This window comes from Simochromis diagramma, unplaced genomic scaffold, assembly GCF_900408965.1.
Source record: "Simochromis diagramma unplaced genomic scaffold, fSimDia1.1 OVJJ01000344.1, whole genome shotgun sequence".
NCBI classification, from domain to species: domain Eukaryota; kingdom Metazoa; phylum Chordata; class Actinopteri; order Cichliformes; family Cichlidae; genus Simochromis; species Simochromis diagramma.
This window is the reverse complement of record NW_024387375.1, coordinates 8,561,488-8,586,700: the sequence shown is the minus strand read 5'-3', so window position 1 is coordinate 8,586,700 and position 25,213 is coordinate 8,561,488. Positions and strand designations below refer to the sequence as shown.

Genomic DNA, 25,213 nt, shown 5'->3' with positions numbered 1-25,213 from the left:
TCACATTACCGCCACATTGACGCGCACCTCGGCGGAACCAGAGGATTGAGCTGAACTAAAGTAAGTGCGACTGTCAGATACGTTTTTTGCAAACTTTTTTTTTCAGGCGGAGGTGACATTTAGAGGCTACAACCATTAAAGGCATTTCATCGGGTTTTATTGTCTTGTCAGTAGGAAATGAAGACACGTAACCACGTAATTTCAAGCCACTGAAGGTGGTTTCTCGGTTGGTGACGCCTGTTTACATATATATATATATATATATATATATATATATATATATATATATATATATATATATATATATACTGTAGTTGTTCGTGACACAGCCCAAGGATAGACTGCGATGGAGCGGGTGTGTCTTTGCCAAGCCTGACGTTTGCCCGCTGGATAGACAGATCTACTGCTGGAGAGGAGATGAAATATACGAGTTGCTCTTTATGTTACAGTAGTCTGTTTGACTTGTCAAAGACAACCGAGGAGTCATTCTTCGGTATTATAATGCGTTTATATCACAATAACGCGATCGTAATTGAGTGCACAGGCAGTCTGACCCCGTGTAGTCTAATTAAGATAAGCTTTAAGTCCAGGGGAAAGAGTGAATTCCTCAAGGCCCCACCCTTTGCAGCTCAACATGGATGTGAAGAGTAACCCCACCACCACCACCACCACCTCTCTCTCCCTCCCTCCTTCCCTGAGCGTCATTCATTTCCCCGTTCAAGCTTGTATTATGCTGTTTTCCCCCCTCTTCAGTATCTCCAGGTGTCCACGGTAGATCTTCTTGTTTTAAATCGACTTTTTGAACATCACGGTTGGTTCTTCTTCCAGGATTGTCCAGAGGTTTTAATAAATTGAGGTAAGACTGGACTGTTTGAGAGTCAACCTGTGGAATTCTCGAGTTTGTCATGAAGTCATGTAGCCTATCCATTGTGACATGTCTGGGCGTAAGGAGGTTTTTATCTGTCAAGACTTTTTTCTTTCTTTCCTTCTTTCTTGTTGCTCGCTTCCCTTTTTTTCCTGGCATCTCTGACTCTCAACCTGTGACCATCAACCTGTTGCAAGTTTAGCCATTCTCTGTACTCTGACCTCCATTTTCAAAGAATTCTAGTGGCAGGGATTATGTAATCTTAAAGGCTGTCTTCACAGTCCTACTTTTGGTTAATCTAATCTCAAACATTTGAGCATTCAGGATGGCAGCGTGGTTAAAGAGCTGTCCTTTCAAACCTCATATTCTTCAGTGGAAAACTGTGGTGTCTGGTTATAATTTGATAAAGACTGGGTACTGAGCTGTAATCCATGAGCCAGTGGCTTTTTCCACCTGCATCCAATCTGTGCCGGCTACGCGACAGCTCAGACCTCGTCGTCCCTGATCTTTGCGAGGCTTAGAACTCCCGATGCATCACTTGACCTCGTGCAAATCACGGCCACTTCTGATGGCAGATGGCTTGCCTTTTTTTTTTTTTCGCTGTTTATACTACAACAGCCTGCTCCAATGCTGACAACCTCATCTAGTCGAATTACATATTATAAGAATGTTATTCATCCAGTTATATACTGTGTCTTAGAGAAAATGTTTTTATCAGGGTGGAGATGCTCTGGAAATGCTTGTTAGTTGCGTCAGCCTGTCTTTTCCCCAGGAGTAGCCAGTCCTGCTGTAACTATCCTCCCTTTGCCTATGAACAGTGAATTATACATGAAGCTGCAGGCAGGGCCAGAGTCCAGTGCCACTGGACACATCTTGATTTGAGGACGCAACCATTTGAATGCCAAGACTTGGGGCAAAATTTTACTTACTGTAATAGTTCCAGTGCATGTCCCACCCACACTCTGGGAAGGAAGTGCCGTGCTGGAACTAGTTTCACATATAGGAGCGTGATAATGTATTTACAAGGCCTCAATGACCTGAGTTACAATGACTCATTGTGAGTGTTTTTAACATTAGTACCCAAAAAGGATGTGAAAATGTTGTTATTGTTAGAAGAGTCACACTGAAGTCAGGAGACTGCATAAAGTATGGCCCAGACTCGAAGTTCACATGAAGTAGCTTACCTGATAGGCTCTGCAGTCAGTTAATAATCATTTTGGGGAATATTTGTGAAGAATTAAACTGTTGTTTCGATGACAACCTTGTTTTTTCTGCCCTCTTTCTCCCTTTTCTCCCCTTTGCCATCCTGTATGAATGTTTGCTTTGTCTGAGCTCTGATCGTTTAGCTGCTTTGGATTTACCTATGTCTGTGTGCCTTAGTGGTTAGCCAGCACAGTCATTATTTCCTAGATTTGATTAATACAGCCGTCCAGCCATGACGTCTGTTACTCCACTCCTCAGAAACGACACGTAACAGGGAGACAGACAGGATCTGATGTGTGTGCCAGTAATTTTTTTTTTTTTTTTTTTTTTTTGCGATCTTTAATCTAGAGTCAAATGATAGGTCAATGTGAAAGTCAGTATTTTGGGCGCATATGAAAGCATTTATCTTTGCATATTTGTCATATTTTATGAAACTGTGTGTATGCTTGTGGTTTAGTAAACTGGGAGGGGTTTGCCTGGCAAGCAGGCCTTTACTTTCCAAAATGCCCACAGACAGATCTATAAACGCTTTGCATCACCCGCGTTCTTGACGCGAAAACGAATAATAAAAATGTTATTTGATGAGTCACTCGTCCTCTGCTTACTTATGAGTGACCGGCCCGTCAAGTGACTTGTGTAACTGGGCAGGTCTGACTTTTTTTGTCGCTGAAGGCCGATCAAAGAGGGGAGGATCTGCGTTGGACTTGTGGTAGCTGCAGTAAGGTTGCGCATTTTTATGGCCACGCCCAGACAACCTCAGCGGGCTAACTGTGACTAGCTCAGAGTAATTTATGACAGACCTTATGGTAAATGTCGCATATGCAATTTTAAGAGGGTAACAAGTGTAGAAATTGTAAGTGGGTTGAAAGAGTGAGTGTCTCGGGATATTTAAGAGAACAGGTGTTGCCATGCTGTACGTAGGTGCGGGTATGTATGGTCTGATTGAAGGACAGATGCACTCTCTTTCTCTGATTGCATGTGCACACATGCACTGCACCAGGATGTGTGGGTGTATGCAGCATGCTGAAGTCTGGCATAGAGTAGTTGATGATGCAGCTTTACCAGTATTCCAAACATGTCCCAGAATAATATTTTAACTGCCTCATATGGAGAGATGTCCACTGCTCTTCGGTGTGTGGTTTACCTGATGGGGCCTAGACTTACATGTACGACACAAACACAAGTACCTGCTCCCTGGATCTCTACAAAATTCATAAAACTGTTAGTTTTGTCTGTGTGTGCAGAAATATGCAAACTTACTTTAGGTCACCTAGTAAGTTAGAAATACTAAGCTCAATCTTTTTAAGCTTAAGATGGATGCTCATCCATGATGTGTGTGTGTTTCTTCACATAGGGAATTCTTGCATAAATGGTTTCTAGATTCAGTTTGTCACTCTTTTCTGTAGGTGACCTAATTAAAGAATATGACCATTGTGCTATATAGCTTTAGCACACATAGAGGCGGATGTAGTAGCCCGAGGGATTAGATAAACTGTAAAAGAAACTACAGCCGCCTTTGTGCAGAGAGCTAAACGAAACACCAGTGTGCGCTTGGGTTGGCCCGTATATATCTCATATTTTGATTGAAGAGGCTTAATAAATTCCACCCTCATGCTAGCATAGGCTAGGCTAACCTAAAGCTGGGTTGAGATTATTTTAGGTTGAAGAAACGCAGTAGCATGCCTAGCTTTGGGCCCGTCTACGCAGGGCCAGCAATGAGGAGCAGTGGGCCTCTCAGCAGACCGGCTGGAATGTGAACCATATGTAAGAGGCATCCCAAGAATGTAACTCGGCCTCGCTGAACTGACCAACCTAAAGACGCTGTGGGAGCGCAGCAGGATAAGGAGGTAGAAAATGAGGAAGGAGCAAGGAAAGCACGATAGAAACTGAAGCTCAGTAGATAGAAGACGAGAGGTGAAGGATGCGTAGAAGAAAAGCTTCAGGAAAAATGTGCTGCATGTTATTTATTAGACAAAAGGTTACTTTAAATCACATTCAATAAAAAAAAATTGGTGTGTATAAGATGGCACCGCAATGCATTTTAAAATGAGTCTACTTGCTGTGGTTGAAAAAAAAAAAGAAGAAAACTAACTAGGAACAAACCATTTCTAAAGGTCATTATTTATTTTTTGCCATTTTAGTTTATTTCTCAAATTTTGCATTTTGGTCAAACAAAACCATCTCAAGTTTTTGGATATGTAAATGGCTCTTTTGGCAATTTTGCTTTGCCTAATAACACAGTTATCGACAGATAATTAATGAATATAGATTTTATTTATGTATAGAGTGTGACTATATTTAGAAATCTAATCACTTCTTTGCGTCTCAGTCACAGCCCATGCGTGCTGTCTTGTTTGTGGGGATTAAAGAAAACGCTGTAAGGAACTTGTAACTTGTCAATTTTTGCTCTTTTTCATTTGAAATGTAGACAGGAGGAAGAATTGATAGGAGAGTCAGGGAGCTGGAAACGTAACAGTGTCCTGCTTATTAAATGCCTCAAAATGCCATGATGCATGTAACTTGGATAAAAACCAACCAGCCTGAAACTAAATGGTCGTTTTTGAGTAAATGTGTCAGTAATTACAGTCTAGCGAGGCAGCCTACCCCATTAGTAGAGGCCTCATTTAAGACTTAAAGCTGCTGAATACTAATGTCATGTCTAATGTCTGTAGTAAACACCTGTACAGAGCAATAGGGGATGGGTGACTCTTGCAAATGAAACGTGGATGGGTGTTATCATGCAGGTTCAGAGCTGTAGTTCCTTCTTTCTGTGGTGTCAGAGCACCGTGATCTTCCAGCTCACTAACCCAGGGTGAATGCTGCTTTCTAGTCTCTGTTAGCTTAGCACACTGTGCTCTTAGGCTATTTGGGTACAGCTGGGGCCAGAATGGCAGGAAACACACTCACACACAGATACACACACTTATACAAACATTCTCATTTTTTTGAGTCTGGCACACCCCGGTCATGCCCCCTCTCTCTCTCTCAAACACACACACACACTGTCACACATATGCACACACACCCTGCTTGATAGAGTGTGATGAGCTAGTAGTTAAATGGCTTTAATCTAATGGTTTTATCTATTTTCATCTAATGAAATATTAAAGGTATGATATCAGGACTTAGAGTTTTCCTTATGACATCTACCTTGTACAACATTAGTACTAAAACCCTTTGTTGCACTAATCTGTAGCTCAAGACAAAACATTAGACCGTTAGTACATTTTCATCTCTGCACAAATGCGAGCTGTAGGGTTAAAGGTCAAGCTATCATCACATGAGTGGCCAATCAAATTGACCCTGTGACTTTTTAAAATGTATAAATGACTGAATAGAGAAGTGTCCACGTAAATGGCTTTTCCTTAATACTCCTTTAATAACCCTGTTGCACATCAGCACATTAGAAACCATGTGAGCTAACGTAAAAAAAATCACGACATTAACGCCACTCGTTCCTTATGAGAATTAACAAATTAACGACAGGCTGTAAGCAATGCAGCTTGTTGGCATGGCTACTGCTAGCGGCGGTTAAGTCAACGCAGCACCCAGCAGTTCTGAATTAAACCACCCGGCCTGTCTTGGGAAATATCTGCAAGTAAATGATAACAAGAAGTCATTGCCAATCAGTAAGACAATGAGCCTCAAAAGTTACTAAAGTGCTGCTGTGTGTGACGGTACACAGCAATTCATTTAGTTTATGAATCTGTGACAACTGGAGGCTGTGATGATGGTAGGAGGATGTTCTCCTGAAAAAGAAAAGCTCCGAGCAGCATTTTTTTAAAAACACATGACAATTAAATGTAACCCAGTTCATTTTTAATTCTGTGAACCGATCTTACAGCTAACTACGGCAAATGTGAACGTGCACAAAACTTGGAAACCTTAGGTGGCAAGTCAGAAGCCCAGAACAGAAAGAATATCAGACTTACACCCAAAAGGTTACCATAAACAGTTCTCCAAATTAAAGCTACTGTCGCTCTATATTTAAATAATGATTTCCTTTTTCAGGCTACTTCATGTTTCAGAGTATAATCATGTGTAAATACTAATACCAGAACTTTCTTTCCTTCTTTTCCTTATTTGTGTTCAACCCACCAATCTCCATGTTTGGTGCCTTTTACAACTTCAGCTTTTCATCTTCTTTTATCTTCTTAATAGATTATTTCTGCCTTTATTGTAAAGCTGCTGAAGAAGTGATCTTGAAATATGAAACGTAAAAAAAAAAGGGTCCCTCCTGCTCACAGCATTTTTGCCCATGTAGTTTAAACCCTATCCCCCTGAGCCATCGGGTCACCCCTGCTGTGTAGCTTCCTTATTAACTTGATGCAAGTTATAAATATCTTGTGATGCAAAGTTTTAGCTTGAAGGATGAAGCAATCACCTTGCATAGCAACCTAGTATTATAACACCGGTAAGTCTCGCAGGTTCAAGAGTGCAGGGTCACAGGTCTGACCATTTAACGTGACATTTTTGTAAGCTGCAGAGTGTGTCTGCTTGTCAAAGTAAATCTCACAGAATCGTTACCGAGATGTTATATGGCATATTTCAGTCTTCCGAACCCTTTTCTGCTCCTCTTTAGAGAGGATGGTTGGGATGAAGCGATGATACTGAGGAGATTCTCTGGATTCACACCGCCCATGGGCAGCTGCCACTTCTTATTCATTTACCCGACAGGCATTTTCTGTCTTTCAGCACGCTAACTAAACTGCTAGTTAGAGGGGGAGGGTGATAAGGGATATATATATGTATATACGGAGAGAGACACAGAGAAGGGGTGAATTCATGGGGACTACAGAGTAAAGGATGGGCACAAACCGAAACATAGGGAGAAACAATGTAGTCTTTGACATACTTCGTCCCAGTTGTAGGAAGCGAGATGACAGCCAGAGGAAGCACACAAATCTTTTCTTTATGTTGGCTGTCTTTGCCCAGTGTTCACACCCCGACTTCCACCCCTCTGTTTCTGTCTCACTGTGTGAGGATCTTTCACTCAACTCTGTGTCTCCCGTTCTATTTCTTTTTTTATTTATTTACTTTTTTTCCCCAAAGGGTGATTCGATTTGACCCTCGGTGTCCTTCACAGGGATCTTGCATCAGATGTGCGCACACAGATTTGAAGTCACGCTGCATCACCGTCTCTCCGCGCACGGTAGAGACGCCATATTCTGTGTATATATTCTGTGACGCATACCTCTGTTCTTGCTCGCAGACTGCCGTGTTCACATGCATTCCTGGCTCCAGATGCTCTCCATTAAATCCTGTAAGACACACAGCGGGACTTCACTGGAAGGGCTGCTTCCTCTTCCTCTTTCCCACCTGCGGACTTCCTGTCAGTTGACATCACCTCTTCCTTAAATAAATACCATACTCTGTTTGGAGGAAGTCAGCGCATTTCCAAGCTGTGCTCACTGGATGAATGAGGGTGGCAAATTTTTACAGCCACGTGGATAATAACTGTGGTATAATTTCTGTCAGGTTGTTGAATCTGTGGGGTCTTTTTGGTCCTTTTAGTGTGTGTGTGTGTGTGTGCGTGCTTGTGCGTGTTACACCTATTGTTTCACGGGACATACTGTTAATGCTATGCAGCTGAACCAGATAGAACCTATGAGGAACATGTTAACCTTTTATGGGGCTGTTTTCTACCAGCGGAAGGTGTTCCTCCACCCACAGCTGTAACTGGTTTCATTTTGAATCATTAATTCATATTCAGATAAACATCAGCCGTGGGCACAAAGAGTGATTACACAATATAGATCCACATGCACATGCAATTCACTCTCACACTGCAGTATCTAGTTGCATCTCATAATTTAAAGTCTGTGTGTTTCTGCACATAGGGTGAGTACAAGCTGGTTACACTTCCATGGATCCCACCACACCCTCACCCACCTAGCCTCATGCATGTATTTGTTTACTTACTAAAATGCATTATACATATAAGTTATCCTCCTCCTGTACTCACCAAAGAAGATTCCAGTCTTTCGTGGTGATTTTGATAACCCAGGAGCGCGAAGGAGAAACCTTTTCCGACAGGGCGCTAGTGTTAGCTTGCATCTCTTCCGGAATTACGCTTCAGTGGGATTTGTGTATGTGCGTGCTTGTTCATGGCTTTTGAAATTCTTTCCCCCTTCACTAATCCAATTCAGAGCTGTAGGAGGAAAGCACTGGCAAATATATTGATCCACTATTCACTTGAAAGCAATTTGTCATGGCCTTCAGAGAAGGATTAAGGGAGGTGGGGGTGCACATATGATCGAGTGCAGACCAGTCCAAACCGTGACAGTGATACAATAGGCCATCGGCGTGTGCACGTATAGGATGTTAGCGTGCACACTGGGGAATGCAAAATATCTTCGAACACCTTTTGTTCCTAATGGGTTGGCCTATTACCTTAAATGCACATTTTAAACTCTCAGATGACGGTTACAAACATGGACGTGTTTGAATGCCTGGGTGTAGTACGTGTGACTGACTGTATCTTACAAGAATGAGCTCAAGGTGGCCTGATTGAGAAATGCCAGACTGTGCATTACCTCTGCTGTTATTTATATGATAGATTATGAGGAAATTCTTCAACAGATACCAGTAAACACATGTTTCAGATCATTTTTGTGGCCTACGCTGACATTTCCAATGTTTGCTGCAGTAGAAATGGTAACTTCTTCTTTCAAAGCAACCTGCAGAGCATTCCTCTCAAAACTATGGTTAATTGTAGAGGACTGGCTCCCTGTAATAAAGAGCACAAGCAGTATTGTGACTTTTTTTTTCAAGTATTACATTGTTATTTGGAGAGGAAAAAAACTGGACTTGAATGTGTGCAATTGTTATACTGGCAATGAACTAATTGTTCTGGGGTGTGCCGTGAGTTTGCTGTAATAAAACTAGCATTAGGGTTTCTGCCAGGACTGCGGCTTTCAACAGAAAATATTTTAGATGACTACGATACCAAAAAAGACGAGGGCTTGATCCTGCTTGTAAAATGGATATAGTTGATGCTTTTGGAGGACAGATAAGAGGCTTGCCAGAATCTGTTGCACAGCTGCTCATATCCTCAGCACAGGAAGCACCTGTATAAGATTCTCTTGCTTCATATAAAGAAAGCCTTCATGGTATACTTAGCTGTAGCATTAGGCTTCCACCTACATTGGACACAAAGTCTGCCTTAAATGCTTGTGTGGTGGTTTTTTGTATCCTCGTTTTAGCTTTTTTCTGTTTCGTCTTGCAGGAGAAACATTTAGCATCAATTCCCACTCGTACCCCTGACAGTAAAACTGTTCAAATACCACAATATGGGCTGGATTCATTTTTTGCAATTCATTTTGGATAAGAAATGGCATTTCTGGAATGATTCATGGGGCTTCCCATTCTTTGGTCTTGGCAGTATCATCATCCCGTATTGCCTTCTGGGATATGTTGTTGTTGGCTTGCTTTCATAGATTGAATCTAGTCTCTTTCCTCTTAGTCATACTTCCGCAATTAGATAGCATTCCAATTTACCAAAAAAGACCATTATAGCCCAAACCATACCCACAGCCAAATCCAAATAAGTGGGATTGTCCTGGAAACAAACGAGGGTGAGCGCACCCTTTAATATCAGGTCACTTTTGTAAGAGGATGTCTACTTGGCAGTCGGCTGTGAGTTATTTTTAAACGTTTTTACAGTGACTTTGCAATTAAAGCGCGTTGGTTAATGTGTTACTTTTGTCGAGCCTCTGGACAGCTTCATATTTGCTCTAAGGCAAAGTTAACAATCGTGCCATCACTACTAAATACCCTTTTTGCCGAGTTTGTGTTCTCCATGGTTTTGTTTGCATTTTTAACCTAACAGGTATTTAGTCTGTCCATGTCTCTGCTGCCTCAGGAATAACCAAAAACACATGGGCTGGTTCGCTGCGCACGTCAACCTCAGAGTAATGTCACGATTTGGGGACAATGGGTCTTGATCTCAGAAGTTTAAGCTATCACTAGCTCACTGCCAACTCACTGCTTCTATCACTCGTGCACACATGCGCTGTGTGCCACTTGTGTGTATTTGCTTGTTTCTTCCTACACACTCCGAGGAGCCATTTTCACCCTGTTGCTTAGGCTTGCCGTAATTGTCCTGGGAATCGTCAGCTCTGGGTAATAAATCAGCCCTCTGGTACACTGTGTTCTCCACTCTGGTGTACGGGATGGCCTCTGCTTGCACGTGTAGTGCGCATACTTAGCATTTCATGAGTAGAGGGAAAAAAAACACAGCCGAGAAATAATGCGGTTTGAAAACTACACGAAGAACAAAGAAACTCCAGCTCTCTGTCACAACAGGCTCAACTTCATTTTTTATTGCATGCAATTGATAAATAATGAGGATTTTTTTCTTCTCTTTCTTTTTTTGCACTTATTTTCTTCTTCCAGACTTCTTTCTTTCCTGTATGTTTCACAGGTAGAAATATTAAACAGTGCTCTTCATCTTCCCCACTAAAGTGGTGCATTTAAAGCAAATGCTACAATTCTGGAAAAAAAAGTATTATTGCCATATATGCTTCTTTTGCACTTAATCCTTTGCACATTATGCTTATATCTGAACTGACAAGCTGCTAAAGCCTAGTATATTGCCAGAGGGAGACTTGTTTCATTCTGTGTCACATCAGGGTTACTGCATGGTCACCAGTCTGATTTCTTGTAGCAGCGATGATCTCTGACCTTGTCGCCATTTGCTGCCATCTTTTCTCCATCCTGTTTTCATTATTTCATCTGTTTACATCTCCGTCCGTCCTTGCGTAAAACTCTAATCTTCTTACCAGTTCAAACACACTCCATAGGACACCAGGAGAAACTAATCTTCTCACTGTTAACAAAGTCCAGTGGTGGCATCAGGTGCCTTTTTGTAAATATGCTCACTGAGTACAAAAGAGGAAGCTTTTGCCCTGGATCTCATCTCCAATATTACGTACTCACAATGGATCCCTCTGGATTTAGTGCAAGTTCAAGGCCCACAGCAGATTCAGAATTCTCTCTCGATCTAGTCTCGGTGGAAGAGGACAATCTGGTCACACGGAGTGAGTGTGTGTGTTTTGTGTGTGAAGTCCAGAGCTTTCCAGTGTTGCTCAGAGCAGCGTGGGGTTCGCTGAGTTTCTAGGGGTTGCTGGGTTCGCAGTGCCGCTGAGGGCTAGTTTGCCCAAAGTCCTGTCCTTGAACTGTGAAAGAATATGCTGCTAGGGAAAGGCTTTTCAGACTGTCTGACTGCAATAGTTGAAGTCAGGCCAGCTGAATGGAAGCCAGGCAAGACAAATCCTGGGCTACTCCTAAGTATTACACAGTCGCCAGCTGAATGTGGATGTTTAAAGGGGAACATCCCATAAATGGTTTTCCTGTCACTTTAAATCTCTAACACTCAATAAAGTTTAACTTTAAAAAAATTACTTCATAGCAAAAACAAATAAATGGGGGGGAAAAGGCCGGTTCAAATCGGCGCTGTGCAGTCAATTCATTCAATCCTAAACTCAGGTTTTTGGATGAAAATTTGTGGGGAGATCTTAAGGTGAAATAACAACATACTTGATATGTTGGTGAAGCAGTCACACACCCAGGGGAGTAGAATTGCCTGAACTGCGAGGAAAAATTCCTTCACTCAGCCCTGTACGGCTGCTGTAAACTGAACTGCCCCACAGGACGAGAGCTGTTTTCTATCAGGAGTTCCAGGCTGTAACCAGAGGCCGAGCTATCTAGCTAGCAAAGACTTCTGTACTCAATTATAGCAAAAAGCAGAGAGAAGGCTAAAACAGTAGGCTGGTACTCCTGATGCAGGATAGCTTCGGGCACTTACACACACAGCGCTGTCGTTTACGTGCGCATGGACATTTTAACTCACCGCACCGCAATATTCACCAAAAAACAAAGAAAACATGCTCTTTTTCTATTTCTCCTTCTTTCTCTCTGGCATCTTTCTCTCTACCTCTTCACCTTTCTCCCACAAGATCCTCTTGAAGCCAGCACAGAAAGAAGCAGTTGTGTGGTGGTGTGCCAAGCAGCAACCACCACGACTGAAAGCTAGAGCCAGCGTGGATGGGCCTTAAGATGGAGTACAAATAGAGGTTACTAGATGCAGGCACCTAAAAAAAACCCTCTAAAAACAAAGTCATTATTGCATCTGGTTGACTGAGAGGTATTTCATACTGTTAGCCTTATTTTCTCTAAGTTGGCAGAAGATTGACAATAAGTGAAATTATTTTAGCTATTTTTTTAAAATTTAGGACAAGTCAAAGGCTTAAAATGTCTTTCAGAAGGAACTATAGCTGACTTCACTGATGCTCTGCATATATTTCCCTTCAGGTTATGCTGTGTATCCGAATGTTGGATATAAGGTGCTCACTGGCTGACCTACAGCAGTTCTTCACTGGCAAGCTTTATGTCCTCATGTACCAGCTAAAGCTGCCAGCTGAAGAACTGTTGTGGTTGGCTATTCCCTGCACCGAAGACACTTCCACCCCCCTCCTAGGAGTGACATGAAGATAACGAGACTAAAAATCCAGGCTCTGACCATCATACACATTTAAAAAAAAACAGGATAGTCACTCAGGGTCTGAAAATCCTGTTACTTATGCAGCACGTTCATGTGACTGGATTCACACCGTGACACCTGCTGTATCATGTAACAATAATATTGCATCATGGAAGTCATCTGTCACTCAGGGTTAGTCTTCGTGATGGCTCTGCAGCTCAGCGTTTCTTTTTAATGACATGTTATTGTAAAGTTGTTGTACAGTATTGGCACAGCTGTAAGTTTCTCCTGGCTTGCATCAGCCCAAAGACACATTTTAGACGAGTCATTTTCTTCCACTTATTTCAGTTTAACTTTGAGTGTTTAAACAAACTCCTGTGTGAAAAGCTCAGCAGCTGATGCTAATAAGACTGAAGGCTTGAGTATAATAAGCATTTACACATCCTACTTTATGTCTTTGTATTGATATTGTAGTAAAAAATAATAATTTATTGATTTATTGATTAGCGTTCAAATATATCAGTGAGTACAGAACAAAGATTACCACAAAGAATTAGTTTGTAGTAGGCTAGTGAGAGGAAAACGGAAACTGCCAACACTAAAATGTATTAAAATGTATTAAAAAAGTGTGACAGCTAAAGTTTGCTGCTGTTAAGTGTTTCCTCTCTAACAGCCGTAAGTGTCGAGAAAAGAACCCACATTTAAACAGGCAGCCCGACATCTTGCCTGTGACCTTCAGCAACGATAAATCAAACTACAAGAGAAAGGGCAATGCCCAGAGCAGGATGTAAGACCAAATGTGTCCCTTTAAAAGCTGCCAGCCGGAGTCGAACAGAGGAAAGGAATGTTCTGGGGCCTTAGCAGAACCAGATGCCCGAGCTTGCTCTCCCTTGCACACATGCTCAGTGCTGCCTTCTCTCACTCCTCGAGCTCTTAGTTAACACCACAGATGGAACCACGAGCTGGCCAGACTCATTCGTCAGCCTGTCTGAAGTGCATCTTCATCTCTATCAAATACCTTTAGAGTAGTCGGGCTTGTTCTTCCCGGTCTGTGCCCCAATCTCCTTATCTTCTTGTCCTTGTTCTTGGCAGACATTTTCTTCATCCCCACCACCCCCACAATCCTCCTTCACTTAAGTGACAGACACAAACACAGGAAACACTAACACGGGATTATTCCACTCTCCCTTCTGTACATCCTCTTCAGGTAACACTGTCATTATCCTGCGTCATAACTCTGCCTATAAGAGCCACACCTTGACCTTCCGTGCTGTCTAGGTTTCTTTCAGGTCAACGACCGCTTGAGCCACGCCTGGGAAATTGTCCTTTGAGTGCGTTATCACGTAATGGAGGAACAGCTGCTCTAAGATGAATCCACCTCACCCATACAGGGTGTGACTTTATGCTATCTGGTACGGGTTTGATACTTGTACGTGTGTGAATCCTCCTCCTTCCTCTCTCCTTCTAATTCAGATGAATCTTAGCTGTGTCAAAAGACTTGGGTGGCCTGGTACCTGAGCCAGCTGTTTTGCCAGCTGTGCAGGTCGAGAAAGCAGAAAAGCATTGCACAAAGAGATGAACAGACAGCTGCTGCAAACAGAGACATGGAAGAACATCATCCAAAGAGAACTGAATCAGTGCGGACAACATCAATAATATTATTTTATTAGCTCATAGTCATTTACAGCATGTAAGCCATTATGTTCTAAGTGAATTAAGGTTGTATAATTTGTGCACTGCAGGAAACCTGAGTGCAGAATTTGTGTGTCTTGTGTTTATCTGTGTTCAGGTTCAGAAAACCTTATTTATTCCACAGTGGGTAATTCAGTTTGACAGTCCACCATCATTATAAACAAAAAAAAATAGAAACTCAAGTAAATAAATACTTTGCAAATCTAACATACCACATTCAGCTCGTCAGTGAGCAGCTCAGCGTTAAGGACCCCAAACGTGGAGTTTAACATAATCAGATGAAGATAGAGCAAACTGCTGCCCCTGACATTTAGCATTTTGCAGTTTGATTAAAGAACGTATGAAGGAATTCTGCTTGTTGTTTGTTTTTCTCAAGGATGCATAATAGTACAAATCTGAGGGCAATAAAAAAACAAAGCTCAAGTCGACAAGTAATACCACAAAAAGTAGTAGTTAAAAAAACCATCCACTAACACCCATTATTGACATTAAGGTTCTGGGTCTAACAATTCCCTGAAAAGTATCTTACAAGCTTCTCACTAAGATTTCTAACATTAAACTTTAATATTGTGTAAGTGCTTTGTTTTAACTTTATCTCTCACAAAGCCCGGGAGCCAGATTCACATGTTGGGAGCTGAACCACAGGACATTAGTGTTCCCGTCTCCAAGCTTATGGACTTAGCTAGCAGACTTCCTGCTGTAGACATACATTATACTGCCAGAGGGAACATAAACAATAATCTTCTTAAGGTGTGAGCTGCTCCATGAGCAGTAAAAGCAAGCCCTTACTCAAGCAATTTACTGTATCCGAGGACTGACTATCAATATAGCATAGTGTGGTCTCACAGTGGTGAAAAATGCTCAGTCAGCTGGCGCACGAGCTAAAATCAACAATAATTTGGTTTGGATTTCATTCTTTTGTCCACACCTGCACAGATTCCTCCACAGTACTGTCACTTAACTTCAACAGCATAAAGCAAGCTTAGCTTACTTTGACTGATAATATAGAAGAGCAGAAATGAAACTAATAGCATTAACACTGGCTTGATTTGATGTCACAGTGAGTTGAGTATCGATGATACCACACAATCTATTCAATCGACACCTCCACTGAATACAGCTAGAATTAATGTTATTGATTACATCTTTTTACTGGCCTCCAACTGACGGCATAATCCATCTAAAACTACATTTTCATATATTTTATCTTACCATGTAATTACATTGTAATTATATTTACTTACAAATACTTAAATTAAATACACCAGAATAAAGGGCTAATAATTCAAGTTTTTAAAGGAACAAAGAAACATTTTAAGTAACTTCAGGTATTTTACAGGAAACGAGTCGCAAATTATACGTAAGTAGTTTTAAATAGTGGGTAATCGCTTGTTATTTTAGCATAAAAACAAACAAAATTACATCTTGGATCGTAAAAACCCTGTACTTTTTGGAGAACAGGTCTTATTATGTAGTGCCTTAACCCTCCGTTTTTACATTTTTATTATGAGTTATGTGGGATGTTCTGCTAATCAGTTGTACTCTTGTTTTATATTATATGTACGGTAATTATGTTTAAACCCAAAACGGAATGCAACAGAATTAATGATAAATGGTTTATTAATACTTTTAATTTCTCTGTTTTGTGATGAATATGAAGATGGAGTTTACGGTTTATTGGCTGTGAGGTTCCTCTTGTCTTACCCCTGTGTTACACACTACGTGAGTGTGTTGTGTCATCTGTGTTTATGTCTCCCTCACCTTCTGTGTGTCATAGTCCTGTCCTTGTGTTTCATTCTATGTTTCCTCAGTCATGTCTGTGTTTGGTCTCCCTCCGCGTCTCATCTCCTTTTAACTGTCCCCACGTTCCTGTTTGTCCCCATGTCTGTTTCTTTCTTCTGGCTCCCGTGTCAAGCCATGTGTCTTAGTCTGCATCTTAGCATGTTTCCTGTTTTATTTTGACAATCTCTCGTCCCGAGTTCAGTGTGTTTGGTTTTGCTTCCCCTGTGTCTTTTTGTCTGTTCGCCTCAGATGTGTTTCCATGTGTTTCCTCTCTCCCCAGTCACCCTCGTGTGTTTATATTGTGTGAGTTTCCCTTTGTTCCTTCCTAGGTTTGTGCTCATCTTGTGCCATGGACCAGGTATTTATGTTCAGATTTTTCCTTTTCAAGTATTTCATGTCTGAGTTCTGCGTTTAGTTTTTATTTTCCCAGTTTAATTTATTGTTAGCTCTGTCTTAGTTCCCTTCTGCCCTTTGTTTTGTATGTTTTTATTAGCCTCAAATAAATTACTTGCTTTAAGTTAAGTCCTTTCTTGCCTCGAGCGTTTGCTTTTCAGTTCACACTATGCACTAGCTGCTCGGCCATGACAGTTTTGCTGTATAACCAGTGAATTTTGCTCCTTAGGCCTCAGTCATTAAGGCCTAGAAACTGACCGTGTCCTCCTGGCAACCTCCTGGTCTTGAGAACTTAGACTCAGGTGGAGCCTGATTTATCTAGTGAAAGGGGCTACATTGCAAACTCTTCCTCCATGTAAACCTGAAACAGCTCACACAAATACAATGTGTAGAAGATTACAAAACATTATTTACTGTCACATCCCAGCCATCACTGCTTCAGTGAAGATGCTGTTCCTATGCCATGTGCGTAAATCCATGAATCTCTTGGTTTTTTCTGCAGTGTGAAACTAAATTGGAATAATAGACTGGGTCTTTGCCTCACACCATACAGTTAAAAAGCCTTGCTGTAAGGGTGTCTCTGAAGAAATGATCCACACACGCTTTGCTGGCTTTGCAGCTGATGGTGCAGCATCTGTGATGGACTGATGGAGAGGAACAGCACCAGCCCTGACTGAAAAACTCAACCAGAACCTGACTGTCATTCATTGCATAACTCACAAAACCTGTCCATGATGCTGTAAAACACGTTACAGAGCCAAATCATTTTCACATATTTTCAACTCTTAGCACTAACATGCCTCCTTCACTGTACAGATAATCACTATTTTTCATTATTTGATGGAGAAAATCAGAGTGACTGCAGTCAACCTGAGTCCAGTTAGGACAAGTTTCTTTCCACCAGGCGACCTATGTAATTGCCTTGTGTGCATGAAAACAGAGGACTTCCTGAAATGTTTTGTTTTTCCTTCAAGCATGAAGGTAGCCCTGCACTTTGAGAGATGTATCCTTTTTGCAGAGCATGTATAGACTTCAGGGCATTGACTTTCACCCCTGGCTGTTTGCAGATTAACGTCAGTTCATCTGCTGCTAACAGAAAAGGTCACAGAAAATTCCGGAAACTGAAGAGTTCTCCGGGGATCAAATCTGATTCTGCTCTCTATCTTTTTGTAGAGATATCGCCTCTCAGGACATCTCTGTAAAATCTGATCTCTGTTCCTTATCACTTCTCATTGTAATGATGCCAGTGTAATGGCTAATGGAACGATGTGTTTTAGCAGACCTATATATAAAGTCTGGGTAAAAAGCATTAACAGAAAAGATGCTCATATGGATTCTTTTAGATAAGTGAAGATAAGTCACTGAAGTCCACGTGTATAAATTACAAATGAGCCAAGTATTTTTTACACTAAGTACTCTGTTGTAGTGTCTGCTGTGCAGCCTTGGATCACCTCTTAAGTCAAAGCAGGAAGAAGATCCAAGGCCAGGTCTGAAGAGGTTTACAAACCTCTCCTAAATTCTTCCCTGTGGGTGAAATCATGTGAAAGCTGCTTAGGCAGATTATCCCTGCCTCGATGGCAGCTGGCAGTGAGATCCTTGGGAGTACACCTGACTCAATACTCGTGGTGACGCAACCACAGCCTGTGGCGCAGCGAGTTCCAACAATCCCCCATGACCTTTAGCCCCAAGGGAGAATCGTATCTTGTGGCAGAAAGCAGACTAATGCCATAATCAGCACACAAGTCATCTGATTATACAAAATCTAGCCATATTTAATCTGCCCCAAATAAAACAGGCCAATAATTTAATTTGATTGTATAGGAATATGCTCTAAGCAACTAGATTGCATGATTAGTAAAAAGAAGAAAGGGGGTTGAAATCTTGTCATCGAGTGGTGCCACGTAAAACATTTAACTTATATTAACTTAATATAAATGGTCAGGGATAGAATTCAAATTGTCTGGACTTTGAGTGAGCAGTAAAAACAGAAAAGTGCCATAAAAATGTCAGTCCAGTGCACCAGATGTTCTTCCAATCCAATTTTTTATGGAAATGAAGAAAGGCATTCATTTTCTGGCAAAAACCCAGTAACAGTTACAAGTATTCTATAAAGAAATTTTATTTTTTTAGCCGCTCTCATAAATCAGTCATGGTCAATACTCAGCAAGGTTCCCTGCTGATAAATGGCCCATTTGGTGTGTTTGGTGTTTTTGGTGTGGTTAGTTCAGATTGCAGGTGCACATTCACAAAGTCAGCAGTAACTACTGACTACTACATTAAACTTTAATATTACAACAACAAATTTTGTTGTCTTCTTAGTCACATTCAGTTGAGACTATGTAAATATGTATTATTAACAGAATATAATAGTCTTCAGCTCTGACAGTTTCTGTCACTTAATTTTTGATGCTGGCCATTGTTGTACAGCAAGACAGCAATACCCTATATTTAGTCTATAATGTTGGTATATGAAAACTTTTGATTGAGTTGGTATCTGCTTAAAGAGTGAAGCTTGTCTTGTGTGCTTATGTTTGTCAGGTACTGGAAAGTCATTTTTCTAAATTAGGTCTAGGCATTAGTAGAAGAATGGTCTCCCTCCAAGTATATTTTAATGAGGTCCCAGGTGCGCTGTCACCTCCTGCAAACACAATGCTCCAATAAAATCCACATCCTATCACACTCAGCCACCAAGGCAACTTTCGTTAACAGTGAAGGGACTTCAGTTTCTTGAGCTTCACACAGAAGCCTTTGTCTGGTTGAAGGCAACACAATGTCCAGCGGCAGAGCAATGCTAAACTGGAAAACGTATTTTCGCTTTCAGCTGATTCAGAGGTAAACCATGGAGCTTGAAGCTGCTGAAATACTTTTAATTCTTGAAAAACGACAATTTCAGGGTCGATTACACAACCCGCAGCTAAATATACCATCAGGCTGTCTAGACCACAGCTGTAGTTTATGATTTGAAAACAAAAATATAGATTTTCTGCGGGGAATCACATAAAAGCGAAGAAATGGGAAGTCACTGGCTCATTCCTGCCAGATGAGATGATGAACAATAAAAAACATATCGTCATATCGTCTTTCCTTAAGATCACATTTTCTAAATTTACAGTTTTAGATGTCAGCTGTACAAGTTCTCTGTATAGCGCTGTAAAGCATAACAGTGCCTCAAGGCACTTTATATTCTAAGGCAATGACCCTACAACAATACAGAGAAATCCACAATATTTAGATAACCCTGTATGTGCTAACACTTGGTGACAGTGGGAAGGAAAGACTCCTATTTAATAGGAAGAAACCTCCAGCAGAACCAAGCTCAGGGTAGCGGCAGCAATCTACCACAAAACAGTTGGGGGTGAGGGAGGAAGACATTCAGTGGTGGGGTCAATTCTCAAGAAACGTATTAGATATCACTCGTTATTTTAAGTAATGAGGTAGGTTATGATGTGACCTCATATGACCTCCGGTTCATCCAATAAATCCAGATCCACATTGTTTTATGTCAACTATTTTTTAGATACCGAGATCCGTATTCTTACATCCAGCTAGCATACCGGACATGTTCATTACACATTTTTCTGATGCTGAGTATTTCAAAATAAAGGTCCCATATAAGGTAGTGACATTACAGGTTACTTAATAACTACCCTGGAGAAAGTAATTTGTTGTTGTACTTGCTGAATTACTTTCATGACCTGAAACACCTTGTCATATAATTACCAGTTAACAATATAAACCTTAGGCTATAGTCCCACAAAACAACACAAATCCCTATGCTAATGAGGATGCTCGTATATTTATGATTTTTATTTTATTAGTCCCCCAAAAAAGCAGATGAAAACCAGCCCCAGGAGACTGCCACAGTGATTCTGCTGTAGAAACATCAACCAGTAGAAACCAAGGCTACAAGCCTGACTGCTCGTCTCTGTTTTTGTAACCTGTTGAAGATCAGGCTCTGGCTTCTGGGGTGGGGTCCAAATACAATTAGCTTTAAAATCATTCTGGGTTCTTTGCTAGCTTTGCATTAGCATGCTGTCTGTGCAGAGGCTTGCAAAGAGCTGAAGTTAGCAGTATATTGCAGTTGTTTCTTTCCTGGATCCAGTTTGCACATTATCATTGTGCTTTTGTCCTTTTGTGCAATAAAAATAAAAGTCATGCCCATATTTCCACTCCTGTATTGCTGCATCGCTGTTTCTTTGATGTTTGTGGAACTGGGTCAGACATTAATAAATTAGTCATTATTAACATTAAATTTGAAATATGTGTGAAAGGACCTTGATTTTTTTTTTGACACGGGTGGATTGCTCCCCATTTTTTGCGTAATTTAATATGTAACATTTGCATGAAGTGATAACCACAGGCTCTAGATCACAGGCTATATACTGCTAATAAAATGATAATTTTTAAAGTGTCAGTTGTCTACTTTAAAGCTATAAATTTATACTACTGCTCATGCTCCAGAAATTACCTAATGTATCTGGGAGAAAATGCAGATATGAAATTACCACACTGTTTAAAAGATTTTCTAAACTGAGTCATGAAATTTTGGGTGAAATTTGTGATGTGTGCATAAACTGTCAGCCAAACACTGAAGAATTATTGTAGAAATGGCAGCAGCTAAAATGTGGCGAGGTCTGGTTTTACTCATGCTGTCTTTCTTCAGGGTCATCTTCTTTTGAATGCAGGGAATGTGGCGCAATGGCGCTCTGTTTTGTCTCAGACAGCTGTTTTATGGGGGAATACTTATTGAAACAGTCAGTCTTTAGAGCTTTTTTTGTCATCTTTTAGTACCAGCAAAGGAGATGGCCATAAATTATTGAAGCCCCTCAGAACAAGAAGAGACGTAAAAGCAGTTGTTTGATTTTTTTTTCTGTAAATGCTCTTAATGTTGAAGCAAACAGGTGTAAATCCAATCAGAGATAATCAGAAAAATGGAAGGACAGTGTAGAAAAAGTCAGATTTTAATCCTGCATTCGTCAATGATATTGTAAGAGTGTATTAAATGTGTTGCAAAAAGGTATAAGGTCAGGCATTCTGAAAGCATTGTGAGATATTAAAAAGTAGCCTCACTCACTCACTCATCACATAGCTCAAACTAGGACTCATCCTGTCTCAACACGGCCCCTTTGCTTGTGATGTGTTCTACACATTGCAGCAGATACTTGGCTTGCACTGAGCTCTGAAAATAGATGGTAGTTCCAGATAGGTGGGCTGTGAGGGGGGGAAAAGAGAGAGAATGTGGGAAAGGAAGTGAGACATAGGCTATTGTAACAAAAGAAGAAAAGACCAGGATTGTGTGTCTCAAATCTGCTGCCCGCACTACTATTTCACCGTGTGTTAGTGTGTGTGTGAGTTTTAGTGTGCAGTGACGTAAGGAACGGTGCTCTTGTCAGTCTGGTGCTCTTCAGCGAAGCACCCATTATGTAATTCTTTGGAAAGTCTGACCAGTAGTGGCTAGACAATCTTATTAAATAGCTGTGATGTGCAGACACACACACACACACACACACACACACACTGCCACAGCGTGAGGCATGTAGATATAGTCCAACATACTTTAAACACACTCGCTAAAACGACCACTATGATGTGTTACCCTCGAATCCACATAATTAGAGCTCAGACGCCCATACATGTCTATGCGCTGAAGTAGGCCGTGGAGAGCGGAGGCTTAACTAGCAGAGTTATAAATAACTGGACGGCCTGCACCTTAAGACGGTTTTGTCTGGGTGGAGGGCGCTCAGAGTTCAATGTAACCTGACAACTTAATCCCTTGTAAGAGACAGGGAGACAGAGGAAGATTGGTGAACGTGGGGGCCGTCTAGGATTTCCAAGCTACTGTTACTTATTAGCACTCAGACAGGAACAGCAAAGTTTCGTTTTTTGTTTTTTTGGATACAGCTCAGCTTGTGTTACACGAGTGAAAACCACTGACACATTTACTTATGTGCAAGATGAACATAGTTCTGCTATATTTTTCCACTCACATTAATAGTTTTTTTATAGTATAGTTTGACATTTTGAAAAACGTGCTTATTATATTGGGGGTTTTTTTGTTAAGTAAATAATATATACGAGGTGCTGATGAGTGAATCGAGATGTACTCTTATATCATAAGATAGAGCCAAGCTATATGTGTCAGTGTATTTCCTGTGTTTATGCTAAGCCAGCTGTCTGCCTGTAGCTTCATTTTTTCCTCTCTTACTGTAAGTATTGAATATAAGCCACCTCCTTGCTTCCTCTACTTTTACGCAAGTAAAGTACCAGAACCTCTAGTGTCCTCTGGATGCGTGCACATTACCAGAGGAAGCTTTTAGGTGTTTGAAGTGAGCAAATTCAGCAGCCATGAAGAAGTAAAGCTAGCTAGCTAGCTTGCTAGATGCAGCATCCATTTGCAAGCAGGCTGAGCTTTTATTCTAGCCGCATGCAGCATCATCACTGAGATGAAAAACATTGTGCGTGTGTGTCAGGGAGTGCCCGTCTTTGTGTGCATCTCACGCATACTTGAGGAAATTGTCAATAGTTGCTCATAAAGACCAGGACCAGCTGAGAGCACATGGTCCACATTAAAGCTGGTCAGATGCTGCAGACTCCCACAAGTGCGTGCTTGCCATCAGGCTCTCCAGTCCAATGTCTGGCTATTTCAGTGGTCTTCCACGGTCAGGAAATGACTCTGGGTTTGAAACGGAGCTTCTGAGTGGATAATCTCTCCCGGCAGTGCAGACACTTCCAAGTTCACTGGGTTTGTGTTCAGTCATGCAGAGTGTACCAGTGAACTGTGATACTGTAAGGCTGGGATCGATGCATTATTCACATATCTTGGTTTAGCTCCAGAGCTCCAAAAAGCAAGGCTCAATCTCCTTTTAAAGATATGTAGTGTGCTTGAAGCTGTTCAAACTAAAAATCAGTAGGAGTCAATCTACAGGTTGCACATTTCAAAACCTAATAGACTAGAGATTTCTCATTTGTAGCATTTGTCTGAATACAACAGGTTAAAGTTGTTGTTTTTTTTTAATAAAGAGGTTTACTTTCACCTGTTATTTGTCCATACAGTAAAATAATATTATACAGATTTCAAAACCTTTTAATCAAATTTAGGTGTGTTACAAACACCCACTTATTGCCTGTTTTTTAATTTGTTAGGTTTATTTGTTTGTTTTTAACAACACACTTTTCTATTGGATAGTAAGACAGACTTTTTGTCGTAAGGACTGGGCCAGGTTAAGTTTGTTGAGATCAGATAGGTTGGCCACCAGACAGCAACCATTTAATCCCTTGACCTGGTCTAACCAACAGATTAGACCAGCTTGTTGAGGGAAAATACTCAGGTCGATCCTGTCGCTCTCTGTTGGATTCACTTCAATCGCATTCAATATTCTGCTTTTCTCTCCCATGTTCTCACTGACCCAGAAGGAAAGGTCATGACGGCATAGCTTGATCACAGCACAGAACTCTCAGAACAGGCAGGGCTTGGTAACCGGATGACTTCATGGCATTAAGTAATTTAAACCAGAAAAGGGCGGACAATACCTTACACAGACAACACAAAGATATAATAAAACATAAGCCAGAACAAAACAATAATGCTACAGCAAGAGGCTGCATCACAAATATAAGCCATATTTTTTTTTATTGATTTCAAATTTACTATAGCTTTCTATTTGGATACACTGCAGAAGGAGACTAACTGTTGTTACAGTCACAAGATTAAAAAAAAAAAAAAAAAAAGCTCTAAAGTTAGCTTTGCCTTTTTTAATATAATATATAAGATTGCTAATGTTAGCAGTTCCAAACTTGATGTTATAGCAATTATAACAACTACAGTGCTTTGAAAAAGTATTTATCCCCCTTCTTAATTTTTGCATATTTTTCATGAGCAAATACAATATATAGTTTTTAAATCATGATTTAATTAACTGAGGGGGAAACGTAATCCAAACTTACCTGGCCCAATATGAAAAAAGTAATTACCTGCCCCAATTAATTAATTAAGTATTAACCACATTCTTTGGAGTTCTTCGAGCCTGATTACTCCCAGACCTGTCGAAATTACTGAAGTAGAACCTGTCTGACAAAGTGAAGCAGGCTAAAAGATCGCAAAAAGCAACACATGATGCCACAATCTAAAGAAGAAGCTGAAAAACAAAGTCATTGACATCTATTAATCTGGAAAGGGTTACAAAGCCATTTCTGAGGCTTTGGGACTCCAGTGAACCACAGTAAGAGACATTCTCCACAAACGGAAAAAACTTGGAAAAGGCGTGAACCTTCCTACCAAAATGGATGACCTTCTGGATAAGCGCATCAATGAGTCATCCTAGAGGTCATAAAAGATCGCAGAGCGACATCTAAAGAACTACAGGCCTCACTTGCCTAAGTTAAGGGCAGAGTTCATGATTCAACAGTAAGAGACTGGCATCCAAAAATGGCATCCACGAGAGAGTTCGAAGGACAAAACCACTGCTGACAAAGAAACAACCAAAGGATCATCTCACATTTGCTTTGAGTCTCGTTATATCTGATGTAAAACTGACACAGTATCTCAGAACAGGAGCATCATACCAGCAGTCAAACGTGGTGGTGGTAGTGTGATGGCCTGGGCCTGCTTTGCTGCTTCAGGACCTGGATGACTTGCTGTAATTGGTGGAACCATGAGTTCTGATCTCTACGAGAAAATCCTGAAACACACTCAAACACACAGGTAATGCAACAGGACAATGATCCAAAACACACCAGAAAATCAATCTGTGTGTGTGAAAAGTGTGGCTGAAATAAAACAATTCTGAAGAGTGGGC

The 25,213-nt window shown here is 40.9% G+C and overlaps 1 protein-coding gene and 1 long non-coding RNA gene across 2 annotated transcripts in view; one reads left to right on the top strand and one right to left on the bottom strand.

Annotated features, from left to right (window-relative positions):
- Window positions 1-277: 277 nt before the first annotated feature.
- aipl1 (aryl hydrocarbon receptor interacting protein-like 1) overlaps window positions 278-25,213 on the top strand; it is a 43,489-nt gene continuing 18,553 nt past the window's right edge. The window contains exon 1 of the mRNA XM_040008733.1: window positions 278-856. The gene's annotated coding sequence lies outside the window, so the exon portion shown is untranslated. The remainder of the gene's footprint in view (window positions 857-25,213) is intronic.
- Window positions 5,515-6,688, bottom strand: LOC120719507. Its single transcript, XR_005692709.1, has 2 exons — window positions 6,167-6,688; window positions 5,515-6,128 (listed from the first exon to the last, which is right to left on the bottom strand). It is a non-coding gene; the product is annotated as an uncharacterized LOC120719507 (long non-coding RNA).